The following is a 14,775-nucleotide window of genomic DNA, read 5'->3' as shown; positions in this document are numbered from 1 at the left end:
CATTCTTTTTCACTGCCGACCGCCGGACTCGTTCCCATCTAATGTAACTTCCGGTTTTGCAAAACCGGAAGTTATATCAGAAGAAACAAAAGGACGTGGGAGCGTCGAGGGGGAGCGAGCAGACCTCATGCAGCGGACCAGTCAGAAGCAAAGGGTATTTTTTGGCTGTCTCCGCATTTCTCCTCTCTTCCCCGCAATTCCACATCCAGTCGAGTAAGTAACTGAACCAGCAGGGAGGGCTGAGAATCGGCAGGGGGTTCTCAGAATCGGCAGGGGGGCTGGTGAGTCTTGGGGGCTGGGGATGGAAGCTGGTAATCGGAAGGGGGGCTGGGGATGGAAGCTGGGAATTTTTGATATGATATTACCTTGGTTAAATAAAATGTTTAAACTTAAAAAGCTGTGTCATTAACAGTGAATCGAATCGAAAAATCGATTCAACAGGGTGAATCGAATTCAATCAAAATATTTTTCTCTGAATCTGGCAGCACTAGTATTTACCCCCATTAATCCAAATACAGTTCAAGTGTTCTGAGAAAGGGGTATGCAAATGAGACAGGGTTAAGATTAAAGTGTGGACAAGTAACTTTCTGGGAAATCATATCCTAAAGGTTATGCCCCCAAATTTGAAAGCATACACATGCATTGCTACATTTTGTACTTAATATCTTAAGAACATAAGAATAGTCTTACTGGGTCAGACTAATGGTTCATCTAGCCCAGTATTATGTCTTCACAGAGGCCAATCCAAGTCACATGTACCTGGCAAAAACCAAATAGTAGCAGCATTCCATGTCACCAATCCAGGGCAAGCAGTGGCTTCCCCCTTGTCTGTCTCAAGAGCAGACTATGGACTTTCCCTCCAGGAACTTTTCCAAACCTTTCTTAAAACCAGTTACATTAACCACTCTTACCACATCCTCTGGCAATGCATTCCAGAACTACTAGTCTCTGAATGAAAAAATATTTCCTACTATTGGTTTTAAAAGTATTATTCTGTAACTTAATTGAGTGTCTTCTAGTCTTTGTAAATCTTGATGCAGTAAAAAAAAAAAATCTATCCACTTGTACCTGTTCTAATCTCACTCAGGATTTTGTAGACTTCATTCATATCTCCTCTCAGCTGTCTCTTTTCCAAGCTGAAGAGCCCTAACCTCCTTAGTCTTTCCTCATACAAGAGGAGTTCCATCCCCTTTATCATTTTGGTTGCTCTTCTTTGAACCTTTTCTAGTGCTGCTATATCTTTTTGAGATAAAGAGACCAGAACTGAATGCAATATTCAAGGTGAGGTTACACCATTGAGTGATACAGAGGCATTATAACATTCTTGTTTATCACCTTTTTCTAATAATTCCTAGCATCGTGTTTGCTTTCTTGGCCGCTGCCGTACATTGAGTGGAAGGTTACAGCGTATTGTCTACAATGACACCCTGATCTTTTTCTTAAGCGCTGACCCTCAAGGTGTACCCTAGTGTCCAGTAACTATGATTTTAAGATTATTTTTCCCAATGTGCATCACTTTGCATTTGTCCACATTAAAATTTCATCTGTCATTTGGACGCCCAGCCTTCCAATTTCCTAAGGTTTTCCTGTGTTTTAACAACTTTGAACGGTTTAGTGTCATCTGAAAATTTAATCACTTCACTTGTTCCAATTTTCAGATCATTTATAAATAAGTTAAATAGCACCAGTCCCAGTAGAGGTCTCTGTGGAACACCACTATATACCATCCTCCTTTGTGAAAAATGGCCATTTAACCCTACCCTTTGTTTTCTGTCCAATAACCAATTCTTAACCCACAAATGAACATTGCCTTCTATTCCATCACTTTTTACATAAACATTCATAAATCTTTTGGAATGACCACAGTGTGTATGGCATTAGTTTCAGGATGAGGGACTTAGGAGGAAGGATTGAGCTTTTGATTAGAGCTATAGCCTCAGCAACCTGAGGTTGTAGGTTCAAGTTCCACATTGATCCTTGTGACCCTAGGCAAGTCACTCAATCCTCCATTACCCCAGGTATGTTAGATAGATTGTGAGCCCACTGGAACAGATAGGGAAAATGCTTGAGTACCTGATTGTAAAAAAAAAAAAAAAAAAAAAACCCCACCCAAAAACCGCTTAAATAACCTTGATAGTCAGTATATGAATACCTAAAATTAATAAATAAAATAGTATGTTTAGTGCAGGAGTAAGGGATGCTTGCTGACCCTCCATGTTTTCACTTGTTCTCTTCCTACCCCCATCATGCTACTTTCCTCCCTTAGGGCACCCTCCTCTCTCCCCCTCTTGGGAAGCTTGACACATTGTGTTTACATATCTCTGTCTTTTTTTAATTATTTTTTAAATTATATCCTATCAGTGGACCTGACCCATCAGTGTTTTCCTTTTTAAGTAGAAAAGGTGTCCAGGCTGCAGGCTGTGGGAGCTATGAAATTGCTTTTGCCTCTGAAGTTTGTTCATTTATAATTCTGCAGTGCAAGAACACACCTAAGACCCCTTTCCTCTAGCCCCGAGTCTTGGTCCTGCATAAAGCAGTGCTTTGGCTGAGCAAGGAAAAGGATTCTCTCAATCTATGACCATGTCTTTGGCTCAATAAAAGTTTACAATAATAATGATAAAGCAGTTTATGCAGGTCCACTATGGAGTAGAAGCAAAGAATTGACTGTGAAGTTACTGGGCTTTTTTTTTTTTTTTTTTGAAATGCGGGGTTAGCATCAGTGGCTCAGTGGGTTGCTGCTGTCTGCAATGCTTTAGCTAAGGCTTTGCAGGGGAAGGGAGAAAAATGGAGTACCCCAGATCCTATAAAGGCCACCTAAAACTGGGCGTAGATCCCAAATTGGCACCCAAAATAATTAGTTAATGGGCTCCAATACTTTAATTATTGGAGCTAACCTGTACTAATTATGATCTGTAACAATGGGCACCTAGAAACTTAGAAAAATGAAGGCACATAAAGGCCATATGGACGATCTAGTCTGCCAAACCATGCCATCCATTATCCCCTTCTCCCTTAGAGAGCCAACATACTTGTCCCAAACTGTCTTGAAATCAGATACACTCTTTGGGCTAGATTCACTAAGCCCACTGATCAACTTCCGACCCCTTTGCAACCCGATTTCCCTCCAACCCAATTCACTAACCTCTGTCCCAATCATCATTGCCAGATTTTATATTCATGAAATCCAGACCCCTAAAACTGTGTTTTCATCATTCTCAGCCTGCTGCAGTAACCATTAGGCTATTCCTCCACTCTAAATTATATGTGGAGTAATTTTATCAGAGGCTTTTTTATGTTAAAAATGGAAATGCTTTCACAAAAATTACTCCCCTCCCCGTTTCCTCCCTCTTATCCCATCTAAACTACTATGGAGTAGGAAAGAAAAATGCTCCTACACCCACCTTTCCGTAACCTGGGAATAAACTACCTTGGTGGCAAAAAAAAACAAAGTACAGAGCCTAGGAATTACTCTCAACTCAAACCTATCACTCTCCAAACACAACGCACAAGTAGTCTCTTCATCCTTCTAATACCTCCGCCAGCTCCAAAAGATAAGAAACTACTTCATGGAACAAGACTTCACCCAACTACTCTATGCCTTTGTCCTTACACGCCTGGATTACTGCAACGCTTTATTCAACAGTCTTTCAGCAAAAAAAAAAACCACCAAATGACTATAGCGAATTCAAAATGCAGCAATAAGACCACTGAAAAACCTACAACCCATGACCCAGTCTCTCCAGTGATATCAGCCCACTGGCTGCCCATAACCAAATACGGCATTTTCAAAGGCCTAGTGTTGGCATATAAATCCCTCTATATGACACCCAAATATTTCTCAAACAAACTTGCTCTTTACACCCCAAAGAGAACACTATGCTTCCAAGATGAAATACGCCTACATACGCCATCAGGATACTCCCTCCAACTCCAGTCAGCCTGAAAATGATCCTATTCCCATTTCTTACCAAACCGCTGGAACAGCCTACCTCAAATCAGAGCCCTTCACCAGCATCAGTAAGTAATACTATATGAAGATATATTGCAGCATACTATGTGTAAATTGTAACCCATTCTGAGCTCTTTGGGGAAGATGGAATCTAAATCTAAATAAAAAGTGCACTGAGGAAGGCAGTTTTCAATCTACCCTATGTTTAGAAGACCAGAAAGCTTGTAGATTGCAGGCTCCTTTTATTAACATGATATTGTTATCTGCCAGACAGCCTGATTGAAAGGTAGGAGTTTGAAACAGCATAGTGGCTGATTGATTTCTGACTTGTTTAGCAATCCTAAACCTTGTCTCTGTGAAACTAAAGCACAGTCAATTCAAACCAGAATGAGCCATTTTCATTTGCATACAAACATTACTTCACAATGTAAATGTGGGCAGAAGGCAATAGGGATATCGTAGATTAATGCAATTAGGTTTCAAGGGACTGTCTACACTCCTAGTCAATGGATTGTTTGCTCAGTAATAGTTTGATATGGAGTAGCAGTATCCAAAGGAGCACATCTTAACATTGTTATTTAGGGCTAAAGGAAGAAAGCCCGCCTATGGAAGCAAAGGAAAAGGGGCTTTGGATTTACTAAAACAAAACCTGTTTTCATTCACATTTCTAGGCCTCAGCCCCATGGCTTAGGGCAGAATTTCAGCCATTGTTTTGACAAGAGTAGAGATTCCTGAGCACACATTCATTTCTTAAAACACTCTAAGGGGTCCTTTTATGAAGCCGTGGTAGCGGTTTAACGCCCGTAATAGCTGCTACCGCGGCTTCATAAAAGGAGCCCTAAAACTTTTAGCGTATGCAAAACTGATTTAATGCACATTTTCCTACAAGTGGCCAATGGAGCCTCAATGTTTCATTCCAGTCTTGAGGACTTGAAACTGGAGCTGACTGTTTTTTGGCTAGTGAGAAAGATTGGGGTTTATTTTATTTTTAATTTTCTTTGTTGGATTTGTTTAATTTTGTTATTTTTTCTGCTTTTTTTGGGGGGGGGAGGAGAAGTTCTTTGTTACTAAATTTTGAAGTTTTCTCCAATTGATCTTATTGCATTTTCTAATCTAATCTAATCTTCCATTTGTGTGTCACTCATCCCTATTCAGGCTCTAGGCGACTTACAGAGTGAAGGAGGGTCAAAAGAGGGACATGGGGAGGGCCTAAATTGAGGGAGAGGAGAGTGAAGCACGTAGAATCCGTTGTCGAGGGGAAGAGTTTTTCATCTTCTTCTGGAATACGGTGTGGTTAGTTTCTTTTCACTTTTCCTTCTTTTACATATTTCTGGTATGTAAGTAATTATTTTTCATAGGTGCTATAGTTAGATTGTGAGCACATCTGGGACAGAGAGGGAAATTCAAAGTATCTAATTAGATCTTTGCTTAAATCGATTTAATTGTTTTGTAAATCGCTTTGAATCCTTTGGGACATTTAGCAGTATATAAGACACCACATTAAAATTAAGTTAAAGGTTGGTAGATTTTTGGTAGGGAAATCTGGGGCATTTGTTATCTGAAGGCAAGAGGAGGAGTATCCACCTTCTGTTCCATGATTAAGGAACTAGGGAGAGGATTCAGTCTCCACCCCAACCCATCCTTTCTGTGACAGCAGCAATATTGCTTCCAAATGGATTATCTGTGTGGAAGCGTTCTGCAGGCTATAACTAACTGTGGCCCCAATGTTCTAAACTTACTGTGCCAGTTCTAACCAGTTTTGTGTTGAAATATTTTAGCTTCTGATGCACATAATAGCTCTGTGCAGTCTTTTCCATGCTTTGTATCATCCTCTGATAATACTATGTAAATGCAGTACAAGGTCATTCATATTAAAATGAGCAATCTGGGTGATGCCCAGACATTGCCTGGTGATGCACGAAATGAAGTAACATAGTAACATATTAAATGATGGCAGATAAAGACCTGCATGGTCCATCCAGTGCTGACCTTTAATGCTCCAAAATTACCAGCAGGTCTGGAGGTGTTAATAGTGTGTTAAAAGCGCATCTCAGGCACATGTATTAAAGGCGTGTCTCATGTGTGTACATCAAAAGTGTACATAGGCAGGTCTCGGCTGCCAATTGTATGAGAGATGGAAGTTAATTTTATTTGTTGGGGGTTGCCCTTTACACGTGTGTTAAAAGCACATCTCATGTGTGTGTATTAAAGGCACATCTAAAGTGCATCGGTTAAAAACGTATGCCACAGACCTGCCAATTGTATGAAAGGTAGAAGTTTAAAAAAAATATATGGAGGCAGAATATATGTCCCGCAGAAGCAGTATAGAAAAAAGCATTTGCATGGTTTGCTGGTAGTTCTCCGCCCCTCCCCTCTGCCTGTGGCATTGACGGATGCTTATAATGTGCACTCATGATGCTGGTGATAGCGATCGGCACATGCGCAGAAAAAACACACAAAAAAAATTGAAGATTGGCAGGAGGGATGTCCATTCCCTTCTGCCACCGAAGTCAAGCAACCCCCACCCCCCCCAGCAGGGGGAGAGATTCCCACTCCCTCCTGCTGCCAAGCAACACACCTGAGACACCCCGTCCAGCAGCAGGAGAGATGCCCACTCCCGCCACCAAATAGTGCCCCCTGACACCCTCCCCCCGACAACAGGAGAGATTCCCACTACCATACAACCCCCCCAAGCCTCTGATGACCCTCCTCCCCCTCCCCCTTATCTTGTTTACTATGACTGGACAGAGGGATGCCTACTCCCTCCAGTCAGCAGGCCCGCCTCTTCAAAATGGGTACCTTCCCCTTCCTGGTGCATCCTGGGATATGCCAGAGAGGGGTCTAAGGTTCTGATTGGCCCAGGTTGTAGAAGGTCCCTCGCCATCAAGCAACCCCCGACACCCCCTCCCCCGGCAGCAGGAGAGATGCTCACTCCCACTGCCAAGCAACGGCCCCCTTCCCCTCCATTGCAGTCTGGAAGGCCTAAGGTTCTGATTGGCCCAGGTTGTTTAAGGCCTCTCCTATAGGAGGGAACATAGGCATTTGGGCCAATCAGAACCTTAGGCACCTCCCCAGTGCATCTGGGGAGGTAAACTAAGGCTCTGATTGGCCCAGATGCCTAAGTTCCCTCCCATAGGAGGGTCCTTAAACAACCTGGGCCAATCAGAGCCTTAGGCCCCTCCCCAGGGCCTCCCAGAATGCAACAGAGAGGGGAAAACCCACCATTTTGAAGAGGCAGGCCTGCTAGCTGGAGGGAGTAGGCATCCCTCCGGCCAGTCGTCATAAACAAGGGGGAGGGTTGGAGGCAAAGGGGTGTGTCGGGGGGTTGCATGGCAACAAGAGGGCATGGGCATCCCTCCCTCTGCTGGGTGTTGCTTGGTGGTGGGGAGGGGCGTGGGCATCTCTCCTGCTGTTGGGGGGCGGTTGCTTGGTGGCAGGAGTGAGCATCTCTTCCACTGCCGGGGGAGGGGGTGTCAAGGAGTTGCTTGATGGCGACAAAATGTTCTGACAGGTCTGAGCTGTCAAGCCTTACTTTCCTGTCAGTGCCTGAGCCAATCAGTGCTCAGGCACTGATCAGAAAATAGGCAATGACAGCTTAGACCTGTCAGCAAATTTTGGTCACAAATGTGGCACAACCAGGTTAGAGAATCACTTGGCAATTATAGAGAATTGCTCATTTTCATATTAATGATCTCATTGTACTACATTTGCATGGTAGTATCCCAGACTGCTAGAAAACTTGGAAAAGACCAAAGGCATTTTAATAATCAGCCGCTAAAATACATGCACGCTAAACTGGCTGAAACTGGTTTAGCGAGCACGTTAAAGGCAGATTTTAGTTTTGAGAAGCTACCCTCTTAGCAGGGTGGAACAGCTATCAAAACGAAATAGGTGATGCCAGAGTGAGGCGTGGAACGCCCAGAAACTATTGGAGGATGGGATTGTAAGGAAACTATTGGAGCCCCGGAATGAGGCTTGGATTGCAAGTAAAGAAGCTATTGGAGCCCCAGAATAAAGGCTTGAACTTCGAGAGAGACAGTCTCATTGAATGTTAAATAGAGAATGCCGCACACATTGCAAAAAAAACCCCAAACAAACAGTATTTCCCCCTCCCCAAAAAAAACCCCGCCAAATATTTCTCGCACTCTGCCTTCAAGCCTAGCCCGATTTGGCGGGGCTACTGTGTTATGCTCCCACTCACGCGCCGGGAAACTCTGCGCGTCGGAGGATGTCTCCTTGCTGACATCACAGAAGAGCTTCAAGGAATACCAGAATACGCACCCCGAGGTGAAGGGAGGCGCCCCCTCCCGACCTGTGCTTTCCGCCCCGCCCACTTTTGCTCGGTTGCATGCCGGGAGGTATGGTTTTGATCTTTTCTTCCCTAGGTGTAGAAGCTGGCGAGAAAGACTACAAACCCCGAGAGCTTCCGTGGCAAGATCATATGCAGCCTGGGGGCTGGTCTTGTCCCTTTAAACAGTTAAAGGTCTGTTTTCAGGGTGGTGCTCTTGGAGCACGGTGAGTTTAGGATTCGGTAAGTGTGGAACATCAAGCGTGATGTATGTGGTTGTAGCTGAAAAGGACCGCGAGAGGATAGCGGATACGGGGAAAGAGGGTTGAGGTGTTATGAGAATGAGCAAAGATCTTCCCAAGTAATCCATTGTCTCTGTCTTTCGTCCGAACATCTAGGACCTAGGTATTGCCTGGTCCCGAACTGCTCCTAAAGGGCAGCAAACAGTTTACCCCGTCAAGTCCAGGTTAGTGTCGGCGAACTCACTCAAAAAAGGAAAGGCACGTGGTGAGGGTTAATAGACTCGGTAGATGATGAGGTGAAGCTTTGCTGTTTACAGTGAAGAGGAAAAAAATCTTTACAGCAGACTGACTGTAGAAACATAAGAAAGGCATCCTCTGCGGAATGTGCACCAATGTTATTCTTTTTAGGAATCTAAGCTTTTGTTTTATCTCTAAAACAAGTTCAAAGGGGCTTAAGATGATGCAATCGAATGGGCTATTTCCTAAATAAGTTTTCAAATGTCTCTAAGTAGAAAAAAAAAAGGAATGCAAATAGTTCAATGTTTCTCCTTCACCATGAAAGCTTTGGAATAATGGTATGTAAAAGAGGCTTAGTTCTGCATAGTTCTGGAAAAGGTGATTGAAGTTTCCAGTTAAACAAGTCCAGTTTGAAATGCCTGAGGGTTATTTGTGTTTTGCTCTAGTCACTCTAGACTATTGAATTTGACAGTTCAAAAAGGGTGGAGGCCAGTTGATTGCATGCATTTTGAATGCAGTGTATGGTTATTTAGTTAGTTACTTTTAAAGAGAAATATTCATCTCCTGCTCATGCATTAAATCAGGTCTTCTGGAACTTGATTCCTGTGTTGGTCTCTGAGGTCTTGCAGATCTTCATGGTGATCCAATAAAATGGAAGGGGGTAACGTGTAGTAATTGTATAGGCCTTTGAGGAGTATCTGTTACTGCAGAGAGGTAGGAGCAGAGCAGAGCATTAAAAAAATGGATCATATAGAGAAACTTGTCAAAAAGCCCTCCTAGTTAAGGGAATCTAGCTTGCCTTTATTAGGCTTTAGCTGGCACTTTTTTCAGTTATACTCTACTACTGACCACTAGGCTACTTCTTAGACCCTCACTCCAAGGTGAATTATATTTAGGTAAACTAAGTAGTTCCCTAACCCTGGAGGACTTATGATCTAAGGGACAAGCACAGAAAGCCACACACACTGACGGCTATGCAGCTTCTACTGTCAGTTGAATGAGAAAATATTCTGCAACAATGCAGTAAGCTAGTGAGATGCAAATTCATAGTGCACAGAATTGCACACTAATCAAGGAAAGGCTGTTGGGAACATGTACGTAAAGGTGCTGTGGTAAGAGCAGTTTCACTTTGAATGTCTGAAGAAAGCAAAACTACCAGCACACATCTGTGCATGAGCTGGAATGTTGTTCTACACATCAATATTGGCCTCACAAATTTTTTGCACATAAGCATTTTTTGTGAGGCTAATATTGAGGTACAGAAAAACATTCCAGCTCATTCACAAATGTGTCTGAAGGAAGAGTACCAGTACCCCCATAGAACTGTTAACTTCCTATTCTATTTTTTAAAATTTGCATGCACTTAACTATGGTTGTGGAAAAAAAAAAAGACTGGCAGTAAATCCCCAAATCTGGTATTTGAATCCTTTTGCCTTCTAGGTTGCCTTGGAACTGGCAGTGAATGCCTTGCATCATGCAGAGGAATAACTAGTGGCCTTGTTACCATTTAATTTACTTTGTGCCCATGTGTACTGTGTGAGTTAACTTTTGCGCTGAACCAGAGTCTTTCTGGATGTTTATAGAGTATTGATGCTGAGAAAACATTTGATCATGTTTATTAGGCTTTCCTGGATAAGGTTTTGGAGAAGGTGAACACTCTAGGAAGTAGCTACCGGCTTTGTGTATTTCTCTTAAAGCTTGCATCCATGTTAATGGGGGAGGGGGGTGCAACTCCATTTTGTTTTACTTGGGTAGGGGTACTAGAAAGGGGTGCTGTTTCTCTCCTACTGTTCACATTGATCATGGAGCCTTTGGTTGTGGCAGTTCATTTCAATATGGGTATTGGTGGGATAAAGGTAAATGATGTACATACAATTCAGAATGTCCCTGTTTGCTGCTGCTAATGTCTCCTCTGTGTCTCTGATCTATATATACAGGCAGTCCCCAAGTTACAGACGCCCTACTTAACTACAATTTATACTTAAGAATGCAGCTTCATTTGATTTCACTGAGCAGTATTTCCAGTAGGATAGACTCCTACACTTTTCCTGTAGCAGATTCAGGAATGATGCATGGCCGCATTGAGAATAGTATGGTTGTTCATGCTGTACCATAGAGGAGAACACTGGTAGGGACAGTTGACCCTTTTGTTAGCTGGGAGCAGAGGTAAGCAGTAAGAACCTTGAAATCTACAAATTCTGAGTTACATACAAATCCAACTTAAGAACAGCTTTAAAACAACTTGTTCTTAACCCAGGGACTGCCTGTATATACTCATCCTGACTTATTGTAAGAGATCTGGTGATAACTCTGATGTGTTGGCTTTCATGCAGGGCAGGATTAATTTGTCGAGGGCCCCTAGGCACACAAGTACACTGGGCCCCACCCCACCGTGCACCCAGGCAGAAACGGGAAGCTTTGGGCAAGCAGCACCGCTTGCACAATTACAGTTCCCGTTGCCTTTCTTACCCGCATTGCTTGCTTGTCTTACTTTCTGCCGATCGGGGTGGGGCCCGCGGTTGCCGATCGGGGTGGGGCCCGCGGTTGCCGATCGGGGTGGGGCCCGCATTGCCGATCGGGGTGGGGCCCGCGGTTGCCGATCGGGGTGGGGCCCGCATTGCCGATCGGGGTGGGGCCCGCGGTTGCCGATCGGGGTGGGGCCCGCATTGCCGATCGGGGTGGGGCCCGCGGTTGCCGATCGGGGTGGGGCCCGCATTGCCGATCGGGGTGGGGCCCGCGGTTGCCGATCGGGGTGGGGCCCGCATTGCCGATCGGGGTGGGGCCCGCGGTTGCCGATCGGGGTGGGGCCCGCATTGCCGATCGGGGTGGGGCCCGCGGTTGCCGATCGGGGTGGGGCCCGCGGTTGCCGATCGGGGTGGGGCCCGCATTGCCGATCGGGGTGGGGCCCGCGGTTGCCGATCGGGGGGGCCCGCATTGCCGATCGATGCTGGAGGGGCCCATCGCCATTTGGAAAAAACAATGTTGATGCCCTCCTTCATTGGGCCCCCCTGACCATTTCGGGCCCTAGGCATGTGCCTACTTGGCCTATTGGTTAATCCTGCCCTGCTTTCATGCTTAATGTTTCTAAAACTGAAGTGATAGCTTTTAAACCTCTCTGACGTAAAGCAACATTTGCTATCGTTTCTTTCAGACAAGTTTCATGGCAATTGGAGATCACTCAGCCTAAAGTAACGCTCCTGGGAACAGGATAACTATCCCTTCCTGGTCCATGGTCTATTGAAATCTAAAGCACATGCTGGAGCATTGAGCTAGAACACTTGGTGCTGAAGCTCATGTTGGCATTGTAACACAGTGCTTACTGGATCAAGATTTAGATTAGCAGCCTATTTCTGTGAAAATTTGTATACACAAACAAGCTTCAGAGCAAACTTTTGACATAAATTTTACTGCAAAGTGCAATTTTTAAAAAGTCTCATTAGGATGTAATTGTGGGCTGTTTTCACAAAATAAATACACAAGGATATCTGCACATGCTGGTTCTTAACTGGATGCTGAATTAATGAGCTGCTTTGCATGTTATCCCATTGCAGTAGCTCACATTCAGATTTATAGTAGCATTTTGCTCATATTGGGAGTGTGTGTGAAATTATACGAGCTGAATTGGTGAATGTTGTGTGAAATGTTTTCACTTAGAGGCTTGCAGCTGAAAAATGTTAAAAGCCTCAAAACGTCAGCATGTTAGCACTTTTTGTATATAAACTCCATGGTTCAATTTGACTCAATTCATATGTGGGTTTGTGTTTAATCTGAACTGGTTTACTCGGTGCCTAAGAACCCTTTTGGCATTTTGTACAAGGAGTGTTGTAGCCAGATTTCTAAGAGGGCCTTGTGAAATTACATGGGCACCAGCTATGTCATGAATGGGCAACCTTTATATTTAGAGGGGCCACGTCATTGTTGGTAAGTGACCCAACAGGTCACTTTACATAATGTTGGGAACCAGAAATGCACAGAGCTCCATAAACTTTCTGTGATAAATTATAGAGGGATGCATATTGGGCATTGTTATGGAAGGGAGGGAGAGCTGCAAGAGGGGGTGCAGGGAGGAGACATGTTGGACATGGAAGGAGAGGGGAGGGAAGGAAAAATGCTGCATGGGATGGGATGCAAGAAAGAGAGAGAGGTCACTTGCACGGATCCAAGATGGCTGCTGCAAGCTGGACGCGCTGAGCTGTTTGTGTCAGGATAGCGACTTTAATGAAGGAATTTTCTTCTAGCGGTATTCACTTACCGCTGTGCCCAAGAGAAGAGGCTAGAGTGCTGCTTCTGCCTTGTGGCGCCCCGGAGTTCCTGATCTTGGCAGCATTGAAGAACTCCTGAGGCGAATGCAGGAGGTCTCGGATGGCAGCCTGCTGAGGACACAGGGAGGTGAACCCGTAATGGTTCCTCTTGGGCCTGATACTACACTTAACCCCGATGTAAGGGTGCTGCCCCCGCAACCTTAGGTTACCTGCTCTCCCAGGGGTGGGGAAACCCCGGAGCCCGTGGTGTTCTCTCCTCCAGAGGCAAGTTTGGATCCAATGGAGAGCTTGGAGGCTGGGGCTCTTACTCAAGGAGCCCTAATGGAGATATCTGGGGCAGATTCATCTTTGCAGGAGGGTGATGGCCAGAAGGCAAGCCCTGAAGAAAATCTACAGAATGGTGAGCATTCTACTATGTTACAAGGTCCAATTTCTTTGGTTAAGCCTGCTGAAGTAACCCTAGACTCATTATGGGATCTAATGGCTGGCTTTGTAAAGTCTATTACACCTAATTTTCAACATATTGAAGGAAAAATTAAGGAACATACTAAAAAGTCGAATGACTTAAGAAAGGAAATGACTACTTCTAATTCATCTATACAGAAATTTGAAAAGGAAATTACTACATCTAAACAACTTCAAGAGACTTTAGTTAAGAACAATCTCAACTTGAGGAAAATTGAAATGCTTGAGAACAATTCTCGTAGTAGTAATTTAAGGTTAATTAATTTTCCTAGGCTTGAGACGGTAACACCTAGAGATATGCTTAAGAGATACTTAGTGGAAATGTTGGAAGTATCTGAAGAAATGTTACCACCATTCTCACGTGTGTATTATTTACCTGATAAAGGCCATAATCAACAACAACAAAAATCTTTAGACCAAGAACCTTTAAATGTTTCAGAATTCTTAGATACTTCTGATAAAGACTTAGCATCGCCAGCCACTTTGATTATAACTGTAGCTGTTCCGATAGATAAAACTTGGTTGTTAAGACTTTACTTTAAAAATAGACAAAAAATTTTCCTTGGTCATAAAATACAGATGTTTCCAGATCTTTCACAGGAGACGCAAAAGTGCCACCGTGAATTTCTTCTTTTGAAACCTGGGTTTATATCTCTGGGGGCTACCTTTTATTTGAGACACCCTTGTAAATGTATTATGTGTTACCACTCTGTTAAGTATGTGTTCTTTGAACCATCTCAATTGACAACTTTTGTGGCAATGTCTCATCTGGAAGGAGGAAAATCTTGAGGCCTATAATTTGATTAAGTATGGGACCTCGTTTTCAGTGCTACAGCTTTCAGCATTTTGTTAAAATATTTTGTATTTTTTCTTTTATTTAATTCGCTGTTTCTAAAGTCTTGGATCCAAAGAGGACTTGAGCATAAATAGTTAAATGTTGTTTTCTTTATTGGCTGTAAAATCAAATTATACCTTATTGCTAAATTGCTTTCTGTACAAGATTATATTAAAAAAAAAAAAGAGAGTGAGGTGGGGAAGAGAAAAGGAGAAGTGGATAAGAGGGAGATGTTAGATCCAGGGCACAAGGGATTGAGGGAGAGATGCTGGACCAGGATGGAGGAGTGGGGCAGGAGGGAAGAGAAGGGCTGGAAAATTTCAGTTTATGGGGAGGGAAAAAGAGAGGGAGCTGATGCTGAGCTAGAAAGATGGTGGGAGGAAGAGGCTAGGAATGGTGGAACCATATGGGAGAGGCAGAGGGGGAGGTGAATGAGAGGATGATAGTGATTGTATGGGGTAGAAATATGGTAATGTAGATTAAAGATGAAAGGGAAT

General features: G+C 43.8%; 1 protein-coding gene across 6 annotated transcripts in view; it reads left to right on the top strand.

The window, feature by feature from the left end:
- TMEM150A (transmembrane protein 150A) overlaps positions 1 to 14,775 on the top strand; it is a 74,706-nt gene that overhangs the window by 4,591 nt on the left and 55,340 nt on the right. The window contains exons 1-2 of one of the 6 annotated variants that reach the window (XM_033949897.1): positions 8,341 to 8,480; positions 8,636 to 8,703. The exons of 1 other annotated variant lie outside the window; for it this stretch is intronic. The gene's annotated coding sequence lies outside the window, so the exon portion shown is untranslated. Of the gene's footprint in view, positions 1 to 8,165; positions 8,308 to 8,332; positions 8,481 to 8,635; positions 8,704 to 14,775 lie in introns of those variants that run through there. 4 more of the 6 variants (XM_033949899.1, XM_033949895.1, XM_033949898.1 and 1 more) reach the window with 4 other exon arrangements.

The sequence above is a fragment of the Geotrypetes seraphini genome, chromosome 6 (assembly GCF_902459505.1).
Source record: "Geotrypetes seraphini chromosome 6, aGeoSer1.1, whole genome shotgun sequence".
NCBI lineage: Eukaryota > Metazoa > Chordata > Amphibia > Gymnophiona > Dermophiidae > Geotrypetes > Geotrypetes seraphini.
Note: the sequence above shows the minus strand (reverse complement) of the source record. Positions and strands in the feature narration are given on the sequence as shown.